Source organism: Eleutherodactylus coqui, chromosome 5, assembly GCF_035609145.1.
Source record: "Eleutherodactylus coqui strain aEleCoq1 chromosome 5, aEleCoq1.hap1, whole genome shotgun sequence".
In the NCBI taxonomy this organism is placed as follows: Eukaryota; Metazoa; Chordata; class Amphibia; order Anura; family Eleutherodactylidae; genus Eleutherodactylus; species Eleutherodactylus coqui.
In genome coordinates, this window is record NC_089841.1 from 56994582 (window position 1) to 57015279 (window position 20698).

Sequence of the window (20698 nt, forward strand, 5' to 3'; positions counted from 1 at the left end):
CTCTGCTCTCCTCCCACCTGGCTGGGGGTCTCTGCTCTCCTCCCACCTGGCTGGGGGTCTCTGCTCTCCTCCCACCTGGCTGGCCGTCTCTGCTCTCCTCATCTGTTCAACCACAGCTGAAGTTTACAGAACGTGTGTTTTTTTTTTGTTTTTTTTTTACAGTAAAAAAACTCTCATCCTGCAGAATTAGTCCTTCCATATGGGGGCTATTAACAATGTCAGTTTGCGTCACTATTTTACACACTAGCGCTACACAACAGTCCCTCCCATCATTATGGAAAATTTGTCACAAGTGTTTTTACTTTATGCATGAGATGTCTTTTTATAAGATGGCAGATTACAAAGTATTTAGCGCATGGAATTTTGTGCAAGATTGTGTAGCAAAGTAGTGCGTTTTATAAGTCACCGCGGCCCCCCAGCCCAGTACAAGGTGCGAACACCCCTATATACTGTATTTATATGTGCAGGTTTTTGTAAAATTTTTTTTTTCTTCTTTTGTTGCTACGATCACTCTTATAAAAAAAAAAAAACACTAGCCAAGGTAGTAAAAATAAAAACCTGCACTTTACAAATCTACCCCTGCAATTAAGACTATGATCACACATCTTGGAGTAAACCCGGTTTTCACTATGAAATTTACTTGTGTTGCATCAAATGAAATCTGTACATGGTGACAATCTGCAGCACTTCTGCAACAACTCAAGCAAGTTGCAGATTTAAAAGTCTGTATCATGAATATTTTCCGTTGCAAGGCCATATTCGCACAAACAAGAGCAAGTTGCGCCCGGGAGTCTCGAGCACAACTAGCACTGCGCAGCACATGGACACCACGCGTTACATATCCCATTCTCATGTAAGACTCCCTCAAATAGTCTGAAAAATCACTGCATATCCTATCAGTCCAACTGAACAATCGCTCATGTGAATGAACCCATGTCTTTTTCCGTGTGAGTTCTGCCGGTCTCTGACACAAGACAGAACTCGCACAAGAATACTGGCTGTGTGGATGCGGCTAGAGCCCTTTTTTTACAAGACTGTTGAGTACTGAAGGACTGAACAGTCGTACTAGCGGTGATTGTGCCTGGGCGTTCATACCGGAGGATCATTGCTCAGTGAATGGCAGCGCAGTCAGCTCTCCTCCAATCACAGTACACAGGCAGTCATTCATAGATAACCAACTGCTTGTTTAAACGGAACGATGCAGCGGCAGACCAACGATGATTGTACGGCCTGCAGGTAACATCTGATCGAACTTTTGCTGCACCATTATTGTGCAAATTGCTCGATCCAATGAGCATGATAATCGTCCCATGTAAAGGGGGCTTAAGTTAATGGGGTTCGTTAATTCGACTTATGTATGAATTCACCTTTACGAATTGGTATGTTCACGCTTGAGCATTCAGTATGGGCATCCTGCAGAAGAATACCCGCAGCGAATCTGTACCCAAATGGTGCGGTTTTTGTTGCAGATCTTCTGTGGGCTTTAACCTTTGTATTTAAAGGCATTCCTCTGAATGGGATTGCTTGCAGAGCATGTACACTGATTTCTGCAAGCCCTGCTTAGATGAATGACATGACAGTACAGAAGTATCTGCAGCAAATCTGTGGATATAGACTTTCTGGCTCAGTGCCAGGGTTCTTGCACTTATTACTAGAGAAATGACCAATCAAATGTCAGGGCAACTTCATTTGTTTCCCTGAAAATAAGCTCTAGCATGATTTTTGAGGATGCTTGAAATATATACCCTATTCCAAAAATAAGCCCGAGTCGATTTTAAATAGTGTCTAGGCAGCTATACATGTAAAAAAATACAATATATACAAAAATAAAATCTTTTGGAGCTAAAATTAATATAAGACCCTGTCTTATTTTCAGGGAAACAGCCTAGCAATTGATTTGACTTGTTTTTGCTCCTGTTGCAATTTTTTTCCCCCAAAGTAACTTGTGTGATAGTGAGCAGTAAAATGAATTTTAGCAAAGCAAATGCTGTGCAAGGAGGCCACATCAGTTGGCTGTTCGACTCCTGAATATATAATTACAACAACACTCATTTTCTGCAGCATTCCCCTTTGATTTCTGTTTTAAAATCAGAGTCCATACTGGAAGTTACCACTAGGTGGCAGCATCTGCTTGCGATGAATCCTATTTTTCTACTTGATGGCTGTAACTTGGGGTCATATAAGGTGATTAAGTCTCTGCAAGACCTGAACCTTCCCCGTAAAGACCTTTTTGCCTGGCTCGCTATGAAAACTGACATGTACGAAGATTGTCTATCGCAACATCACACCTCAACGAAGTGGACTGTTGTACCTGTGATGTCAAGATGCAACAACCCACAAATTGGTGAAGACTCAGTAAACAGTTGCTAAGCAAGATAGCAAGTTGCACCTGAGGTTATCCAGTACAGCATGCATTGCACAGTACATAGACGTCTGCATGTTCTGCGAGGGACCGCACATAAATAGTCCTCATCTGTGTAAATACAGCCTTAATGGGGTTGTCCCACTTCTAGTGGTTTTTGGACAACTCTGTATGATGTGCGGTGGCCCAGGTTGCTATTGCAGGTTGAGTTCCATTCACTTCAATAGGATTCAGCCTGCAACACCAACTTGGGCCACTGCACACTGTACGGCGCTGTCTGAAAACAGCTAGAAGTGGGTCAACTCCTTTAAGTTCATCTACACTTACGATGAATTGCGTCTCAGAAGTCTGAAGTTGAGTTGCTGCATGTGAGGCTTTGGCATTCAATGTTCCTTCTTCGTTGGGGCCTCTCTACCTCCCTGCAACCTTTTCCAAAGTCCATTCGAAACTAGCATTTTTGGGGTGGTGCGCTGTCTGTGAACCTCCATGGCCCCTTCATTGCCTATCAAGATATGCAAGTGATTTTTCACACGAACTGATGGTCTATGTAAGAAAAAAAAAAAAACAAGAAAAACCCGCTTGTCCTATTCTTGCTCATATCAACCACAGACGAGATAGGCACGTGCAATGTGTACGGTCCTTGCAAGTCAGAAAGCACATGGATGACGGCCTGTGTGCAGTCTGATGCAAGTTCTCCCAATATTCTCTGGCACAACTTGTAATTTGGTCATCTGAATAAAGGCCTAGTCCGGCTTCACATGAGCGTAAGCGTATTTGCGTGCCATTTCGCATGCGCATTGCCATATTTTACTGCACTTTTTCCACCTGCAGGACATGTTCATTTGCGCATCGCAAGCTGATGCATCGATTAAAATAGCTAATGAGTTCCATATGTGTCCTTTTTCCTGCACAATTATGCAGTGTGTCCTGCATCTCCTTGCGTATTGCGCATTAATTTGCGACCCACTTCTTTGGTGACCCTGAGGCCTCCCTCACACAGGCATTTTGTACAGCATTTAATGCTGCCTTTTCAGCCCAGCGCTAAACGCTGTACAACACTCCCATTCATTTCAATGGGGCTACTCACACAGGGCTGCCTTCCAACGCTGCGCTTTGACAGCGATGCAAGTGCTATTTTTGGGCGTTTTCAGCCCTGCGTCGCCCATTGAAATGAATGGGCAGCGGTTTTAGCACTGCTGAAAACGCAGCAACACTTGGTGCCGTGTTTTTGGCAGCATTAACCGCTCGCCGATTTTCGGGGTGAGGGCTTGCAATAGAAGCCCTACCCCGAAAATCAGTCCCAGCTAGCTAGAGGAAAAAAAGAAAGGAATACTCACCTAGCCGCTGCGGTCCGGGTCGCGGCCGCTGGTCTCTGTCGCTGATCCGGGCTTCCCCTGCATTCACAAGTCTATTGCTGTAGGCCAGGTTTGAGAACCCCGCCTCCGGCAATAGAGTGCTGTGATTGGTTGTCGGCGCTTGCTCGATGCCCAATCACAGCCCTTCATTGACTGTCTCAGCCAATCAGCGCCGGCAAGCTCTGATTGGCTGAGACAGTCAATGAAGGGCTGTGATTGGTTGTCGGCGCTTGCTCGATGCCCAATCACAGCACTCTATTGCTGGAGGCGGGGTTCTCAAACCTGGCCTCTGGCGATAGACTTTGGAGTGCCGAGGAAGCCCGGATCAGCTTCAGAGACCAGCGGCCGCGACCCGGACTACAGCGGCTAGATGAGTATTACTTTTTTTTTTCTTTTCAGCATCCTTGGCTGCGTTTTCAGCCGAGCTGAAACCACAGCCAAAAAGCTGGCATAAAGTATGCCAGCGCTGCTGAAACGGGGCGGAATCTGCAGTAAACGCAGCGTTGAAAAACGCTGCGTTTCTGCAAACGCCCTGTGTGAGGGAGGCCTTATTATGCAGATATGCTCAATATGCTTTTTTTTTAGTACAACTGAAATGCGCGCGCAAAATATGGAAATGTGAACAAACCTGTTCAAATCAGAGCATTCTATTTTCTGTGTATTGCAGATGCAAATACGCCCACATGAAGCCAGCCATATAGGGGTCTCCCAGACAGTGGATACTGGGATACGCCGGGATCGGAGTGGGAAGCACTGCTCCGACCCCGGTGCAGCGGCCGGCGCATGTAATTGCAAGCGCAGCTCTGAATGAAATCAAAGGGAGCTGAGCTTGTAATTGCCGGCTGGGGCCGCATTGGTTTCAGTGAGCGAGACAACCACTACACAGGGGTCGTAGTAGTACTCCTGCTCAGAGTACGGCGTATCCTGGCGGCCACTGTCTGAATAACCCCTTTTAGGGCTATTTCAGACGACCGTATATTGGCTTGGTTTTCACGTCGAGCCGATATACGATGTCCTTGTCTGCAGGGAGGGGGAGGATGGAAGAGCCAGGAGCAGGAACTGAGCTCCCGCCCCTTCCCCACCCCTCGCCACTATTTGCAATAGGAGGGGGTGAGCCGGGGGTGGAGCTAAGTAATGCTGCTTAGCTCCACCTCTGTCCCGCCCCTCCCATTGCAAATAGTGGCAAGGGGAGAGAGCTCAGTTCCTGCTCCTGGCTCTTCCATCCTGCCCACTGCACACGAGGACACCGTATATCAGCTCGGCGTGAAAATCCAGCCGATATACGGTCGTCTAAATAAGCCCTTAAGGTGTAAATTCACTTTTCAGATGTTTTGTCCGGAAACTATACAGCTGCCCCCAGGTTGTGTCTAGTATTGTAGCTGAGCTGCGTTATACTGAATCAGATAAAACTGCAATACCACCCGCAACCAGCTGATGGGTGTGGCACTGTTTTTCTTTTTCTTCTTTTTTTTGTGTACAACCCCTTTAAATGAAATTTGTTATTAAAATAACATTTTTTTAAGCTTAGATGAACATTTGCAATGAGAAAGAAAACTCCAAAAATGTACGTGTCCATTTTTGTTCCCTGGATTTACCCGATATGTATTTACTGTTGGCTCCTTGGTTGTAATCTATCCACCAGGTGGTGCGGTCCTTATTAATTATTCATATATTATAATAGACTTGACTTGATCTTGCCGCCATCTGCTCACGTCATCTTTCTGCACCATTGCACTATTCTTGTAGGGCTGAACCCTTAAGCCGGACCTGAAGCGACTGACGCACCGCTTCCTCCCCATGGTCCATTCATTCACAAATGGCTGCCACTATGCTGTGTACAGAGTTAATCTTGCAGAACCTGTTGTCTTTTGTTACAAGCTACTCAAGTCTTTCCTCCCAACTTCACTGTTTAACCATTTATGTAGCAAGATTATTCTCCAGGGAGGCTTCTTTATTACATACAAACAGGCCCAGGCTAGGGAAGGAGTGACATTGCTGGGCTGCACCTGCCCCAGATCAGGAACACATCCAGCCAGCGGCAGGTACAAGGAGATGTAAATTGGTATAATGCTCTTCATGTTTTTTTCCTGCATTTTTCAAAGTCGATACTATTGCAAAACATTATTTTTACTAGTGACAAAAATAACTATTGTCAAATGGGTCATTAGTATTATATTGTATGAAATGTCTGATTTATAAAGTGCTGCGTAACATGCTGATACTATATAGTAAATGAATAAAAGAAATTTATAATACTACTATAATACTGCCCCCTATTTACAAGAATATAACTGCTATAATACTGCCCCCTATGTACAAGAATATAACTACTATAATACTGCCCCCTATGTACAAGAATATAACTACTATAATACTGCTCCTATGTACAAGAATATAACTACTATAATACTGCTCCTATGTACAAGAATATAACTACTATAATACTGCTCCAATGTACAAGAATATAACTACTATAATACTGCCCCCTATGTACAAGAATATAACTACTATAATACTGCCCCTATGTACAAGAATATAACTACTATAATACTGCTCCTATGTACAAGAATATATATACTATAATACTGCCTCCTATGTACAAGAATATAACTACTATAATACTGCCTCCTATGTACAAGAATATAACTACTATAATACTGCCTCCTATGTACAAGAATATAACTACTATAATACTGCCCCCTATATATAAGAATATAACTACTATAATACTGCTCCTATGTACAAGAATATAACTACTATAATACTGCTCCTATGTACAAGAATATAACTACTATAATACTGCTCCAATGTACAAGAATATAACTACTATAATACTGCCCCCTATGTACAAGAATATAACTACTATAATACTGCCCCTATGTACAAGAATATAACTACTATAATACTGCTCCTATGTACAAGAATATATATACTATAATACTGCCTCCTATGTACAAGAATATAACTACTATAATACTGCCTCCTATGTACAAGAATATAACTACTATAATACTGCCTCCTATGTACAAGAATATAACTACTATAATACTGCCCCCCCTATGTACAAGAATATAACTACTATAATACTGCCCCCCTATGTACAAGAATATAACTACTATAATACTGCCCCCCCTATGTACAAGAATATAACTACTATAATACTGCCTCCTATGTACAAGAATATAACTACTATAATACTGCCCCCTATGTACAAGAATATAACTACTATAATACTGCCCCCTATGTGCAAGAATATAACTACTATAATACTGCCCCTATGTACAAGAATATAACTACTATAATACTGCTCCCTCCTATGTACAAGAATATAACTACTATAATACTGCCTCCTATGTACAAGAATATAACTACTATAATACTGCTCCTATGTACAAGAATATATATACTATAATACTGCCTCCTATGTACAAGAATATAACTACTATAATACTGCCTCCTATGTACAAGAATATAACTACTATAATACTGCCTCCTATGTACAAGAATATAACTACTATAATACTGCCCCCTATGTATAAGAATATAACTACTATAATACTGCTCCTATGTACAAGAATATAGCTACTATAATACTGCCCCCCTATGTACAAGAATATAACTACTATAATACTGCTCCTATGTACAAGAATATAGCTACTATAATACTGCCCCCTATGTACAAGAATATAACTACTATAATACTGCCCCCCCTATGTACAAGAATATAACTACTATAATACTGCCCCCCCTATGTACAAGAATATAACTACTATAATACTGCCCCCCCTATGTACAAGAATATAACTACTATAATACTGCTCCTATGTACAAGAATATAACTACTATAATACTGCCTCCTATGTACAAGAATATAACTACTATAATACTGCCCCCTATGTGCAAGAATATAACTACTATAATACTGCCCCTATGTACAAGAATATAACTACTATAATACTGCCCCCTATGTACAAGAATATAACTACTATAATACTGCCCCCTATGTATAAGAATATAACTACTATAATACTGCTCCTATGTACAAGAATATAGCTACTATAATACTGCCCCCCTATGTACAAGAATATAACTACTATAATACTGCTCCCTCCTATGTACAAGAATATAACTACTATAATAGTGCCTCCTATGTACAAGAATATAACTACTATAATACTGCCTCCTATGTACAAGAATATAACTACTATAATACTGCCCCCTATGTGCAAGAATATAACTACTATAATAGTGCCTCCTATGTACAAGAATATAACTACTATAATACTGTCCCCTATGTACAAGAATATAACTACTATAATACTGTCCCCTATGTACAAGAATATAACTACTATAATACTGCCCCCTGTGTATAAGAATATAACTACTATAATACTGCCCCCTATGTACAGTATAAGAACATAACTACTATAATACTGCTCCTATGTACAGGACTATATCTACTATAATACTGCTCCTGTTTACAGGAATATATAACTACTATAATACTGCCCCCTATGTACAAGAATATAACTACTATAATAGTGCCTCCTATGTACAAGAATATAACTACTATAATACTGTCCCCTATGTACAAGAATATAACTACTATAATACTGTCCCCTATGTACAAGAATATAACTACTATAATACTGCCCCCTGTGTATAAGAATATAACTACTATAATACTGCCCCCTATGTACAGTATAAGAACATAACTACTATAATACTGCTCCTATGTACAGGACTATATCTACTATAATACTGCTCCTGTTTACAGGAATATATAACTACTATAATACTGCCCCCTATGTACAAGAATATAACTACTATAATACTGCCCCTATGTACAAGAATATAACTACTATCATACTGCCTCCTATGTACAAGAATATAACTACTATAATACTGCCCCCATGTACAAGAATATAACTACTATAATACTGTCCCCTATGTACTAGAATATAACTACTATAATACTGCCCCTATGTACAAGAATATAACTACTATAACACCGCCCCCCCCCCCCTTATGTACAAGAATATAGCTACTATAATACTGCTCCTGTTTACAGGAATATATAACTACTATAATACTGCCCCCTATGTACAAGAATGTGATGCAGAACTGGTTGTGAATTACTGGTTATTTCTAAGCATTTCTCTTTTCCCACCACACTAGTGATGTAATTTGCGCAGCTGTTTACCAGATGGTTAATTGGAGCAGTTTGTTGGCCATGTGAGGCGTTATGATGCTTCCATCACTTGCCTACTGTTCCCAGCTTTTGTGCTGCAGGAGAGAAGGAGAGTTGATGGTATAAATCCATATATGTTACTATTCTAATATATGCTATATGGAGTCACGTCTCGGGGTTGTCAGTTGTCGGGGTAATCTTACTTGCTGTGTTCGCAAACATCTGGATCTGAAGTATTTTCCTCGTTATCACTTTCACATTCCTCGGGGAGTCACTTGGCACGGCGCAGCGCTGTCCTCCTACGAATCCCTGCACAGATTGGCCGCTGAGGAGTCAGGCCACAGCTCAGGACATGGAAACTTCAGCACTTGTCTTGGCAGACGGTCCGCTGCTCGCACACTGACTGCACATTCTGATCTGCTGGCTGGAGAAGGAATAGCTTCTTCTCATCCATTCTACAAGCTGTTTGTAAGGGAACTTTACACGTAGCAAGAAGTCGCTCACCCGAGCGAACACCGTCACAGTTTGCTCATTCGCTCGGACAGTTAGTTTAAAATGTAAATTTGGACAACCCCGCGTCGCACATATTTGCACGCACATGAGCATAGCATTTTTGCAAAATGAACTATTGTTTTTTTTTTTTGCACCTCATCGTATTTTGCTGTACTTTTTGCACCGGCTAGGCATATTTATTTGTGTGCAGCAACCAAAGATGCAGCGATGGAAATGGCTAATTCGCCTGATGAGTTCCAGGTGTGTTTTTTCCAGTGTAATTACGCAGCGTATTACGCAGCTCCTTGCATATTGTGTGCTCATTTGTGCACCCCCCCCCCCCCATTGACTTCTATGGGACTTCTGGTGTGCAAATGCACAGAAAAATAAAGCATGCTGCATTTTTTTGCACAAACGAAATATGCTGAAAAAAATTTGCACATGTGAATGAGAACCCATTAAAATCAATTGGTTCTGTTCTCTGCCTGAGGGTGCGGGCAGACGAGCGCATAAACGGCGCGTTTTTGCGACCAAACGTATATACGTGACCATCTGAGGCATTGGTTTCGAATGTATTCGTTCACATGGGCGATTTTACGGCGCGTAAAAACGGCAACCCGAAAAAAAACCGGAACATATGCGACCGAAATACGCGCCAACACATATTCGATCGCCGAAAAGACCGTTTGCAAAGTAGGAACAAACTAAAATACGCTTTCTAGCTCTGGTCGTGATCGGTGAAAAACGATCGCTCGGGCGATTATACGTTGTGCTCGTGCGAACGTAAATACGCCTACGCTCGTCTGCCTGCACCCTCATGCACGTGTGGTGCCAGCCTTAGTTAGGTCCCTTCAAGGAAAAGCTGGGTGACTTATAAGGCTGCTAATACATCTCTTGAGTTCCTACTGTGCTTTCTTAAGGCCCATTTAGACACAAAGATAAAGGCTTTTAAACGATCATTTTGCATAAACTACTAATTGGTACTAATGTCTTTTAGTACCAAGTAGTAGCCTGTAACCTGGCGGGAGCTGTTTTTAGGGAACAGACCCCTTCTGTTCACTGATTACTTTAGCTTTGTTCTGCCAATGGGGCTGACAGCTGAGATAATGTAATCAGGCAGAACACAGCATGCGGTCCTTCTTATCAGCTGTTCTGCAGAAGGACAATTTTCAAGCAGAACTGAATTTCATCGTTTGACAGAAAACTGAAAGTTGGGCACATTTAAACACCGATTATCGCTTAAAAGATGGCTTTTGAGCGATAATCATTGTGTCTAAATGGGCCTTTAGCTTCTGAAGGCAACTCTGACCTTTCCTGCTTCGTTGGAGTACAGACCTACTGGACAATCTGGGCATTCAGGACACTTGGAGAGCTGGAGATTGGCAACTTTTCATGAAAAACAGAGAAGGCTTTGAGCCGCGCAGTGTAAATCGGAGTCTTTTCCATCCTGTTTTGTTACTATGTAACACCTACATTGTAGCAGACCTTCAGCTGTGTGAGAAGGACTTGATCAGTTTTCAGACACGGGATGTAAACAAGTACCAGGCAATGAAAAGGTTAATGCCAAGGCTGTAAATATCTAGATCTCCCAGTGCTTTATCATAGGACTAGGAGATAAAATGTATCCTCTGGCCGTAGGAGGAAGCAGCTATGGTTAAAAATGCACCAATCCAGCATGGATTACATCACGCCACAAGTACCGCTCACAGTATTGGAATCCTCATCGCAGGGTAGAACGGGATTCCTCATCTAGTTACATCACCATTTCTGTGTTACAGAAGCGATTCTGGTGATGAAGTGACTGTGTAGGAGGTGAACTTACAATGAACCTTGTCCTTCTCCATAAACACTGTTCTAGCTCTCCAGGGCATATAAAAAAATAAGCGACTTTTTAGATAATGTTGATTTAAAAAAATTAAAATCTATTGTTTCATATTTACAGCACCCATGCTCACCTATGGGTTTCCATGGTTACAGACTACAAACAAGCCATGTGTAGTCTGGTCTTGCAGTCATATTATGTTCCGGCTAAAGCCTACTTCTTGTAACCTGCCCATTGACTATTAGTAAGAAGTAGGGGACAAATAGAAGAGTATGACTGCTGATCGGGGTTGGATTGTCATGTAACTAACTATGGAGACATATAGGTCTGCATAGGGGCTGTAGGGCTGTTCCAGGATCACAAGTTATCTCCTATTCACAGGACAGAGGATTGTTTGCTGATTAGTGAGGACCTCTCAGCATAAAGAAAGAGAAAGCAGGGAGAAATCTAAAAATCAAGATGCTGTTTGAGAAGTATCATGGCAAATATGGGAGTGGCCTTCTTGAGGGTGTGGCTTAGAATGTGGCTATCCTATAGCAGTAGAAAAATGGGGGGGGGGTGAGAGAGAATGAAAGATGGTGCAGTCAAATCACTTAGGTTGCCATTAGTGCTTTGGCATACAGAATTTAGCATACCAAAGAATTATTGGCAACCTATCAGATACTGTGAAACTATAGCTCCAAGTATGACCTGAATAATGGTAAGGACTAGAGATGAGCGAGCACGCTCGGATAAGTCAGTTGCCACCCCCTCGAGCCTGCTTGGACAAGAATGCAGTTACTCGAGAAGAGCGATGCTCGCTTGAGTAACTGACTTATCCGAGCATGCTCGCTCATCTCTAGTAAGGACATGCTGAACATTGTAGGTTCATAAACTAGAATGATGTGGAACTTTGTATGTGAACACAATACTGATATGATGTAGACAGACGGCACAATGACACTACCAGTTGACATTCTCAAGGCTCACTCCTTTTCTCCTCCATCTGCTCCAAATCTTCAGGACTTCTTCAGCTAATTCTTGCCTTTGTGAAGTTAGCGGCCCTGACATCTTTTACTCCTCTGAAAATAATAGCACCATACACTGTGTCCCCTGAATATAGCACTACTCGCTGTGCCTCTAGAAATAAATTATGATATACTGTGTCCCCAGAAATTATAATCTTTCCTTCTTTATTTGGCTATTGGCCTCCACGAAGACTTCTTTCAGCCATGACCCATCTCTACAAACTCATCCTGCTGCTATCCTCAATGTTCCTCTCAGTGCCCCCTTACAGTAATAGTTTCCATTGTGATTACCACAAAATGTCCCACACAGTCATTAGTTTACCCTCTTTTTGTCCCCCACAGTCATTAGCTCCTCCTCTTTGTTCCCCCCTTAATACGGTGTAATTTTAAAAGAACTCAGTTGTGTTGCTCTCCCCTGCCGATCCTGGCAGCTCGTCACTTGACCGCAGCGGTCACATGCTCACATCCTGTGACTGCACATGAGTGACCTGAGATCCGTGGGACGAGGACTGAAGTGGCTGGGGAAAGCAACAGAGGTGAGCCTTCTGTTTTTTATTTTACGGAAAATGTCACCAGGTATTGGGCCAAAGACCAGGTTACCAAGAGACGGGGCCTAAAACCCAGGTGTCATGAGTGACATGACAGATCTTATGAATGAGGATCCAACTCTCGAAACCCCCACCCGTTGGCTGGAAGGAAGAAACCGCCATTTCTGGAAGTGGAGTTCAGTTCACTTGAATGGGACTGAGCTGGAGTGAGTTGCAGTAGCGCCACAGATATAACCAATGGACATGTTGCTCAGAGGAGCACCACATTCAGCTCATTGGTGAGGATGCCAAGAGTCAAGCCCCATCGGACAGATATTGATAGCCTATCCTAAGGCCATCAATATTACTGTTCTTAAAATCCCTTTATTTACTGGGGAAGTAAAGGTTCTCCAGTTTTCTATTATACTTAATTCCCCAATTCAAAATATATATTGGCTGTCTGTGAATGAGAACGCTCATGTTTCTAAGCTGAGAAGTGGATACAATTGTATCCAGTCTAGATAATGCTCTGTGAGCTACATAAGAGTGATTTGACATCTACACTCAGAAATTTTGGTTTCCTGCCACATTTGGGGAACAGGAAAGGGGAATTCCCTGGCCAAACGTCTCCATCTTATGACGGAGCCAAATGGACCCCGTTGACTATGATGGGTCTGTTCTCTTTCCGCTCAGCTGCCCGGCTTTAAGCTGAGCCCTACATGTAGCTCTTTTTCTTCTGCGATGGAACCTCCGACCAGATATTCCGACTCCGATGTGAAACAGTCCTAGTCTGGACTGCAAACTGATACATTGTATCAAACTACAAGAGAGTTGTGAGGGATCCCCATCTTCTCATCACTTACACAAGTGTCCTCTTTGCTTTTCACTCTATCATTACAATGTTTTTGGAAATCCTTGCCTGAATACACAGAAACAGCTGGTCAGACAGCAGGACAGGAAATGGTTTAACGCGACGATGTCATCACAAATGTCTCCCAGCTGTGCGCCCGCCATCCCTGCCTGCAATATTGGCTGCTGCTTTCATGGCTGGATTGTTTTATTTTATTTCTCTGATCCAGGGGCTTAGGAGATGAGCTTAATTATGGCTGCCGATCACCAGATGTCTCAGTGCATGTAGAGTCGTCATGTACAGTCATGTTATATAATGGTTTATACAGGTTGTAGTCAAAAAGACGGATCCAGCGCTATATCTCAATACTGGCGTCCTATATGGAAATAACAATAGTGTACTTGAATTGAAAGGCATGGATGTGCTACATGATAGTATGGCGCACGGGCCCCTGGAACATAGATTTCAACTCTGTGTTGTGCCCCTGTAAAGAAGAGTGAAACCTAATTGGAAAGTTGAAGAGCAGCAAGTGAAAAGCAGAAGTACACCTTTCGCATCTCTATAAGTCCTGTGGGACCACTGACTAAAGATGCAAATTTCAACGTGAACATGCGAGTTGGAATTGGTCTCGATCGCCCAATTGGACCTGTGTTTATTCTAGGGACTCTCAACACAGATCGGTACCTGAATCTCCTGCAGGCAACAATGGATGACTTCATGGATGATCTGCCATTATCATTGGAGAAGTAGACCACTTTGAGTACTCTTTCCTTACTTCAGTCATAGTAGCGGTCCTGCAGGACTTTGGAGAGAGATAGAGAAAGCGCATTTCTACTTCTTACATTCTACTCTTCCACTTTGCACTCTCTATCTCTTACAACACAAAATTGAAATCCATGTTTCGAGGTGTCCAGGAACCCATGCACCGTATGGCGCATCTATGCCCTCCCATGTAAGTGCACTATCATTAGTTCACTATAGGATACCAGTACTGAGATATAGCACTGGAGCAGTCTTTTTAATGCACCCTGTATATAGCTGTTTACCAGTGCTTGGGGAATTACAAACATTACATACTATTTTCTATATGCAGCTCATATGAAAAACCATGTGTCTCTAGGGGTATAATGTAGATTATGAATAAACTCTAAAAGAGGAGGTGGATGGAAAACAGTTATAACAGGACTGCAAGACCAGGCTAGACAGGATTGTTTGCAGTCATTCTGCTTAGAAGCTGTATACGCAAGACATGACAAGATTTTTTAATCAAAGCTACTGGCAAAATTTACCGGAGATCCATTAGAGCAGGGGGGTCAAACTCATTTTGACCTAGGGCCACATCAGCCTTCCTGGTGCCTTCAAAGGGCTGATTGTAATTGTAAGACAGTATAGTAATAGTGACCTCCACAGTGGGCGCAGTAGTAATAGTGACCCCAGTAGTAATAGAGTCCCCATTGTGGCCCCAGTAGTGATAGTAACCCCATAGTGGTCACAGTAGTAATAGTGACCCCAGTCATAATAGTGGCCCCAGTAGTAAGTGTTTCCAGAAATAACAATGACACCCATAGTGGCCCAGGAGTAACAGTGACCCCCATAGTGGACCCATAGTAGCCCCAGTAGTAAGTGACCACCATAGTGACCCCAGTAGTAACAGTGACCCCCATAGTGGCCCCAGTAATAACAATGACCCCCTTAGTGGACCCAGTAATAATAGTGATCCCAGTAGTAAGCAACTCCAGTAATCAGAGTGGCTCTAATAATAAGAGTGACCCCCATTGTGGCCTCAGAAGTTATAGGGTCCCCATTGTGGGCTCAGTAATGATGGTGACCCCAGTAGTAATAGTGACCCCCTTAGTGGCCCCACTGGTAATAGTGACCCCTATGATAACCCCAGTAGTAACAGTGACCCCTTTAGAGGCCCCAGTAGTAATAATGACCTCCACATCAGCCTCAGTAGTAATTGGCCCCTGGCTGGCCAGCATTCCTACAGTCATTCCACTCACACAGCCGCTGCTGAGCCTGTAACTGCTGGCCTCTTCCCTCGGCATCCGCACGGCGTACAGGATGGCACACACAGACACAGCAGGGAAGAGGTCAGTGGTCACAGACTCTGCACCGCCACTGGACCAGAGCTACAGTCTGTGGGAGTGAAGTGCCTGTTAGGGCTCTTTCACACGAGCGTATATCGTCCATGCTTTCACATCCGGCCTATATACGCTGCCCATCTTATGCATTGGTTTCCAATGCATCAGTGCAGATCGGCGTATTTCCGCGGCATAAAAACGTCCAGCCGCCAAAGGCTGCCTGTGGGATCCCGCAGCGGAGTTCGACCCTGTGCCTAGGGTAATATTAACCCCACAATAATAACCCCCCTCAGCAATATTAACCACCTCCAGTAGTAATAGTTCTCCCCAACCCATATAACGTAAGACGCACCCCCTACTTCCCACCCGAAATTCTGGAAAAAAAAATTTACACAAAAACAACCCCTAACTACACTGCATTACACCTAAAAAAACAAACACCAATACTCACCTACCGCCGGTGTTCCGGTGCGCTTGAGGGTCCCCGTCGCTCCTGCAGGCTGTCAAGATGTCCTCTGTGTCGGCAGGGCATTTCCTTCTGGAAGTGGGGCCTGAATTCCCTGCCTCCAGCAAAGATAATGCTCTGATTGGCTAGCAACAGCTGGCTTACTTGCTTTTACAGCAGCTGACTGGCATTGATTGCTTCAGTTAAGTCTACAGTCAACTAGTACCCTCAGGTCTTTTTCCATATCACTTTTCCCTAGCAGTACCCCATTTAGTGTATATTGGTGACATCTGTTTCTCCTGCCCATGTGCATAACCTTACATTTATCAATATTTAACTTTATTTGCCATTTTTCTACCCTAGCCCCCAACCAGAGGCAAAACTTTATTCATACTACTAGGCTTAATATATGGAGAAAATGGGCCTTATTGGCTCCCTAAGGGTCCTGGGCCTGAGAGCAACCGCATCCCCTATAGTTATGTGCCTTCCCCCGAACTTATCTAGGTCCATTTGCAGCCATACATTGTCCTCCATTGTATTAATTATCTTGTATAATTTCGTATCATCTGCAGTCCCTCTATCAGGTCATTGATAAATATATTAAACAGAATGGGGCCTAATACTGAACCCAGTGGCACCCTACTAGCAACGAAGGCCGAATCAGAGTACAAACCATTAATTACCACTCTCTGTTTCTTAACTCTGAGACAGTTCTTTACCCAGATACACACGTTTTCGCCGAGACTGAGCTGCCTCATTTTATATATCAGCCTATTATGTGGCACGGTATCAAATGCTTTAGAAGAATCCAAATATACAAGATCAATAGACTCTCCCAAGTCCAGCCTAGAACTTACTTCATTGTAGAAGATGATCAAGTTAGTTTGACATGATCGTCCCCTCAGGAACCCGTGTTGATGAAGAGTTATGCCGCTGTCTTCCTTGAGGTATTCCAGGATGGTATCCCTCAGAAACCCCTTGAATATTTTTCCAATTATTGAAGTGAGACTTACTGGCCTGTAGTTACCAGGCTTTCTTCTTGACCCCTTTTTGTATATTGGAACCACATTGGCAATGCAACGATCCAGTGGTACAACCCCAGTCCTAATAGAGTCCCTAAATATAAGAAATAGCGGTCTGGCTATCACGTCACTTAGTTCCCTTAGAACTTTTGGGTGTATTCCATCTGGGCCTAGCGATTTGTCAATATTAATCTTTTTTAGCCGGCTCTGCTCTTCCTCCTGCGTTAGGCAGGTAAAATTTAGTAAGGGGTTAATTTTATCCCGCTGCATCTCGTGTTCTTCTATGATTTCTCCTGCATGATTTGTTAAAGGACCAGTGCTTTCAGTGCAAATCCTTTTACCATTTATATAACTGAAAAATAGTTTAGGGTTATTTTTGCTCTCTTTGGCAATCAGTCTCTGTGCCTCCTCTTTTGCAGTTTTTATCTTTTCCTTACATATTTAGTTTTTTTCCCCGTATGTTTTTAGCGCTTTTTCACTGCCTTCTTGTTTTAGTAATTTAAACGCTTTCTTTTTTTCACTTATTGCCCCCTTTACAGTGTTGTTGAGCCACATTGGTTTCCTTCTAATTGTAGTTTTTTTTAATTTTTGAACAGTATAAACTGCTTACATGAGGTATTTAGAATGTTTTTAAACTTCTCCTATTTGTTGTCTGTACTGTTATTTTTGAGGACATTGTTCCAATTAATGTTGCCGAGAGTAATTCTGAGCTGATCAAAGCTTTACTAAAATTAAGTTCTTTTGTCGCTCCCTGATGAGGCTTCTTATTGAATGACAGCTGGAAATTAATTATATTGTGGTCACTATTTCCTAAGTGTTCCTCAACCTGCACCCCTATGATTCTGCCCGGTCTGTTGGTTAATAATAAGTTCAGAATGGCCGTACCTGTAGTTGGCTGCCGTACAAGTTGGGTAAGGTAGTTATCTTTTTTTTCAATTAAATCTTTTTATTGAATTTTATCTCCATTTTCTGTCCTTTTCCACCATCACAACACAAAACATACCTTTATATAACATACAAAGAGTCAACCTACCACAGTATGGCTCTGTCTCCTCACAGAATGTCCTTTTGGATTCCATTTCTGTTGCTACAGTCCTCAGTCAATGTTCATTTGTAAGGTAGTTATCTTTAATTGTTCGCAGTTTTTATCTTCCCATATTATATCTGAATAATTAAAGTCCCCCATAATAATTACTTCATTGCGGTTTGACATCTCTTCTATTTGTCTTAGTAATAAGTTTTTAGCTTCTTCCGTTATTTTTGGTGTCCTATAGAAAACCCCTATCAGGCTGTTATTAGTTTTCCCTCCCTGTATTTCTACCCACAAGGATTCCACGTATTTATCTCCTACACCTATATCTTCTCTTAAGGCTCATTTGGAGACGATTATTGCTCAAAATTCTCTCAATAGCCATCTTTTGAGCCATAATCGTTGTGTCTAAACGCACTGCCATCATGCACCGTTCATACACTATTCGTTCATCGCTGATTTCTAGCAAGCTAGAAATCACCAATGACTGTTATCAGCGCTGCATGCTGATTTTCTTAGTGGGCGCTGCTAATAGCATTCTTTCAGCTGGTATCCCGCTGAGACTTCTCAGCGGGATACCAGTTGAAAGCTCAGAGTACAAAGCAGCTGTTTGCGTATACAAAACAGCTGCTGTTCTTGGAGTTATAAGCGGTATCCCACTTCACCTGTGTTTAACTCTTTAAGTAGCTAATTAGCTAAGAGTTATGCAAAGATAGCGCTCAAAACTGTCACTCAACTGTCGTTTGAGTGACTTTTGAGCGATTATCTTTCAGTGTAAATGGGGCTTTAGTCTCGGCATTAAGTAGGATTTAACATTCTCGCTTAACGCTCATCCACTTTACTGATCAGAGTTCTTGCATTCGTTGCCATACAATTTATAGGTTGTGGTTATTGTTTGTACGTATTTATTATGCTACTCATGGCCCTATTAACTGCTCTGTCAGTTCTAACTGTACAACCCCACCCCCCGCTCGAACACCCATTTCAATTCCTTAATTCCAGAGCTCTGTCTACACTCTCTTCCCCCCTATTTCTCTTTTTGCCCTCCCCCCAGTCCCTAGTTTAAACACTCTTCTAACCTTCCAGCCATCTTCTGCCCTAACGCAGCTGTACCGTCCTCATTGAGATGAAGCCCATCCCAACAGTAGAGCCTGTAGCCGATAGCAAAGTCAGTCCAGTTCTCCAAGAACCCAAACCCCTCCTGTTTACACCAACTCTTGAGCCACGTATTCACCTCCCCAATCTCCCACTACGTTTCTGGTTTGGCTTGCAGTATAGGTAGTATTCCCGAGAAAACTACCTTGGAACTAATCACTTAGTTCTGCTACTGGTTTTATGTTACAAAATTGTTCTTGCATTATATTTATGTACTGAGCTTGGTTCTGTTACAGAATTTTTTCAAATAAGGGAGATGGAATAAAACCTCCACAGTGCCACCCATTGGAAGGCAGCATTCATTCAAGCCAAAGTTAGACTCTTTATACAAGCCTTGTAACAATGACTGAGAATAAAAAGCAAAGCCAGACTCCATGTACAGACAGCTGTTTCAGGGTATTTCCCCTTCATCAGTGTACAGTAGGAGTCTGGCTTTGCTAGTGAGAATTTACTCACTGAGGTATTCTGGTGTGTGTATGCTGCTCTCTTGCAGCATACAGGCAGACTAGCTATCAATGCAATATGCACTATGTTGACAAAAGTATTGGAACATACATAGAAGATTATAAAATTTGATTTTTTTTCACATTTTTCAATACAGTGTTGGGTCGCCTTTGGCCTCAATGACTGCACTAACCCTCCTGGGCTGCTTTCCACCCTAGAAGATTTGGAGGTATTTGCCTCCATTCCTCCAGGAGATCTTCAGATAGTGATTTGGGGAAAGATGGATGTGTTGGGCGTGCATGGATATGACATTCTAGTTCATCCCAAAGATGCTCAGTGGGATTAGGATCCGGACTTTGGGTTGACCAATGAAGTTTGCAGACACTCCTCAAACCAAGCCTCAACACTGCATGCTGTATGACATGGTGCTCAGTCATGTTGGTCGAAACATTATGCTGTACCAAAGTATTGCCACAGGGTAGGTAATGTCACATTGTCCAGAATGTCTTTGTGTCTATTGGCGTTGAGAGCGAACTTCACTATAACCAATGGCCCTAGTCCTTCTCAGCAGAAACACCCCCACACAATAACAGAACTTTCTCTAAACATCACTCTTGGGATGATGTAGTTGTGTAGAAACCGCTCTCCAGGCAACCGCCACATCCAAGTGCGGCCATACAATCAGAAGATGGTGTACGATGATTTATCTATCAACAACACTTGCTTCCACTGCATCCAAGAATGACACTCCAAGCACCATTGCAGGCCCTTCTATGCATTCACTGCTGTGATTTTGGGCTTGTGCATAGCCGCTTGTCCATGGTAACCCTTCACATGCAGTTTCCCTATGGTTGGTTCTGGTGTTAATGGATGTTCAAATGGCCTGTGAGACCTTCTGAGCTAGTGTTTTGG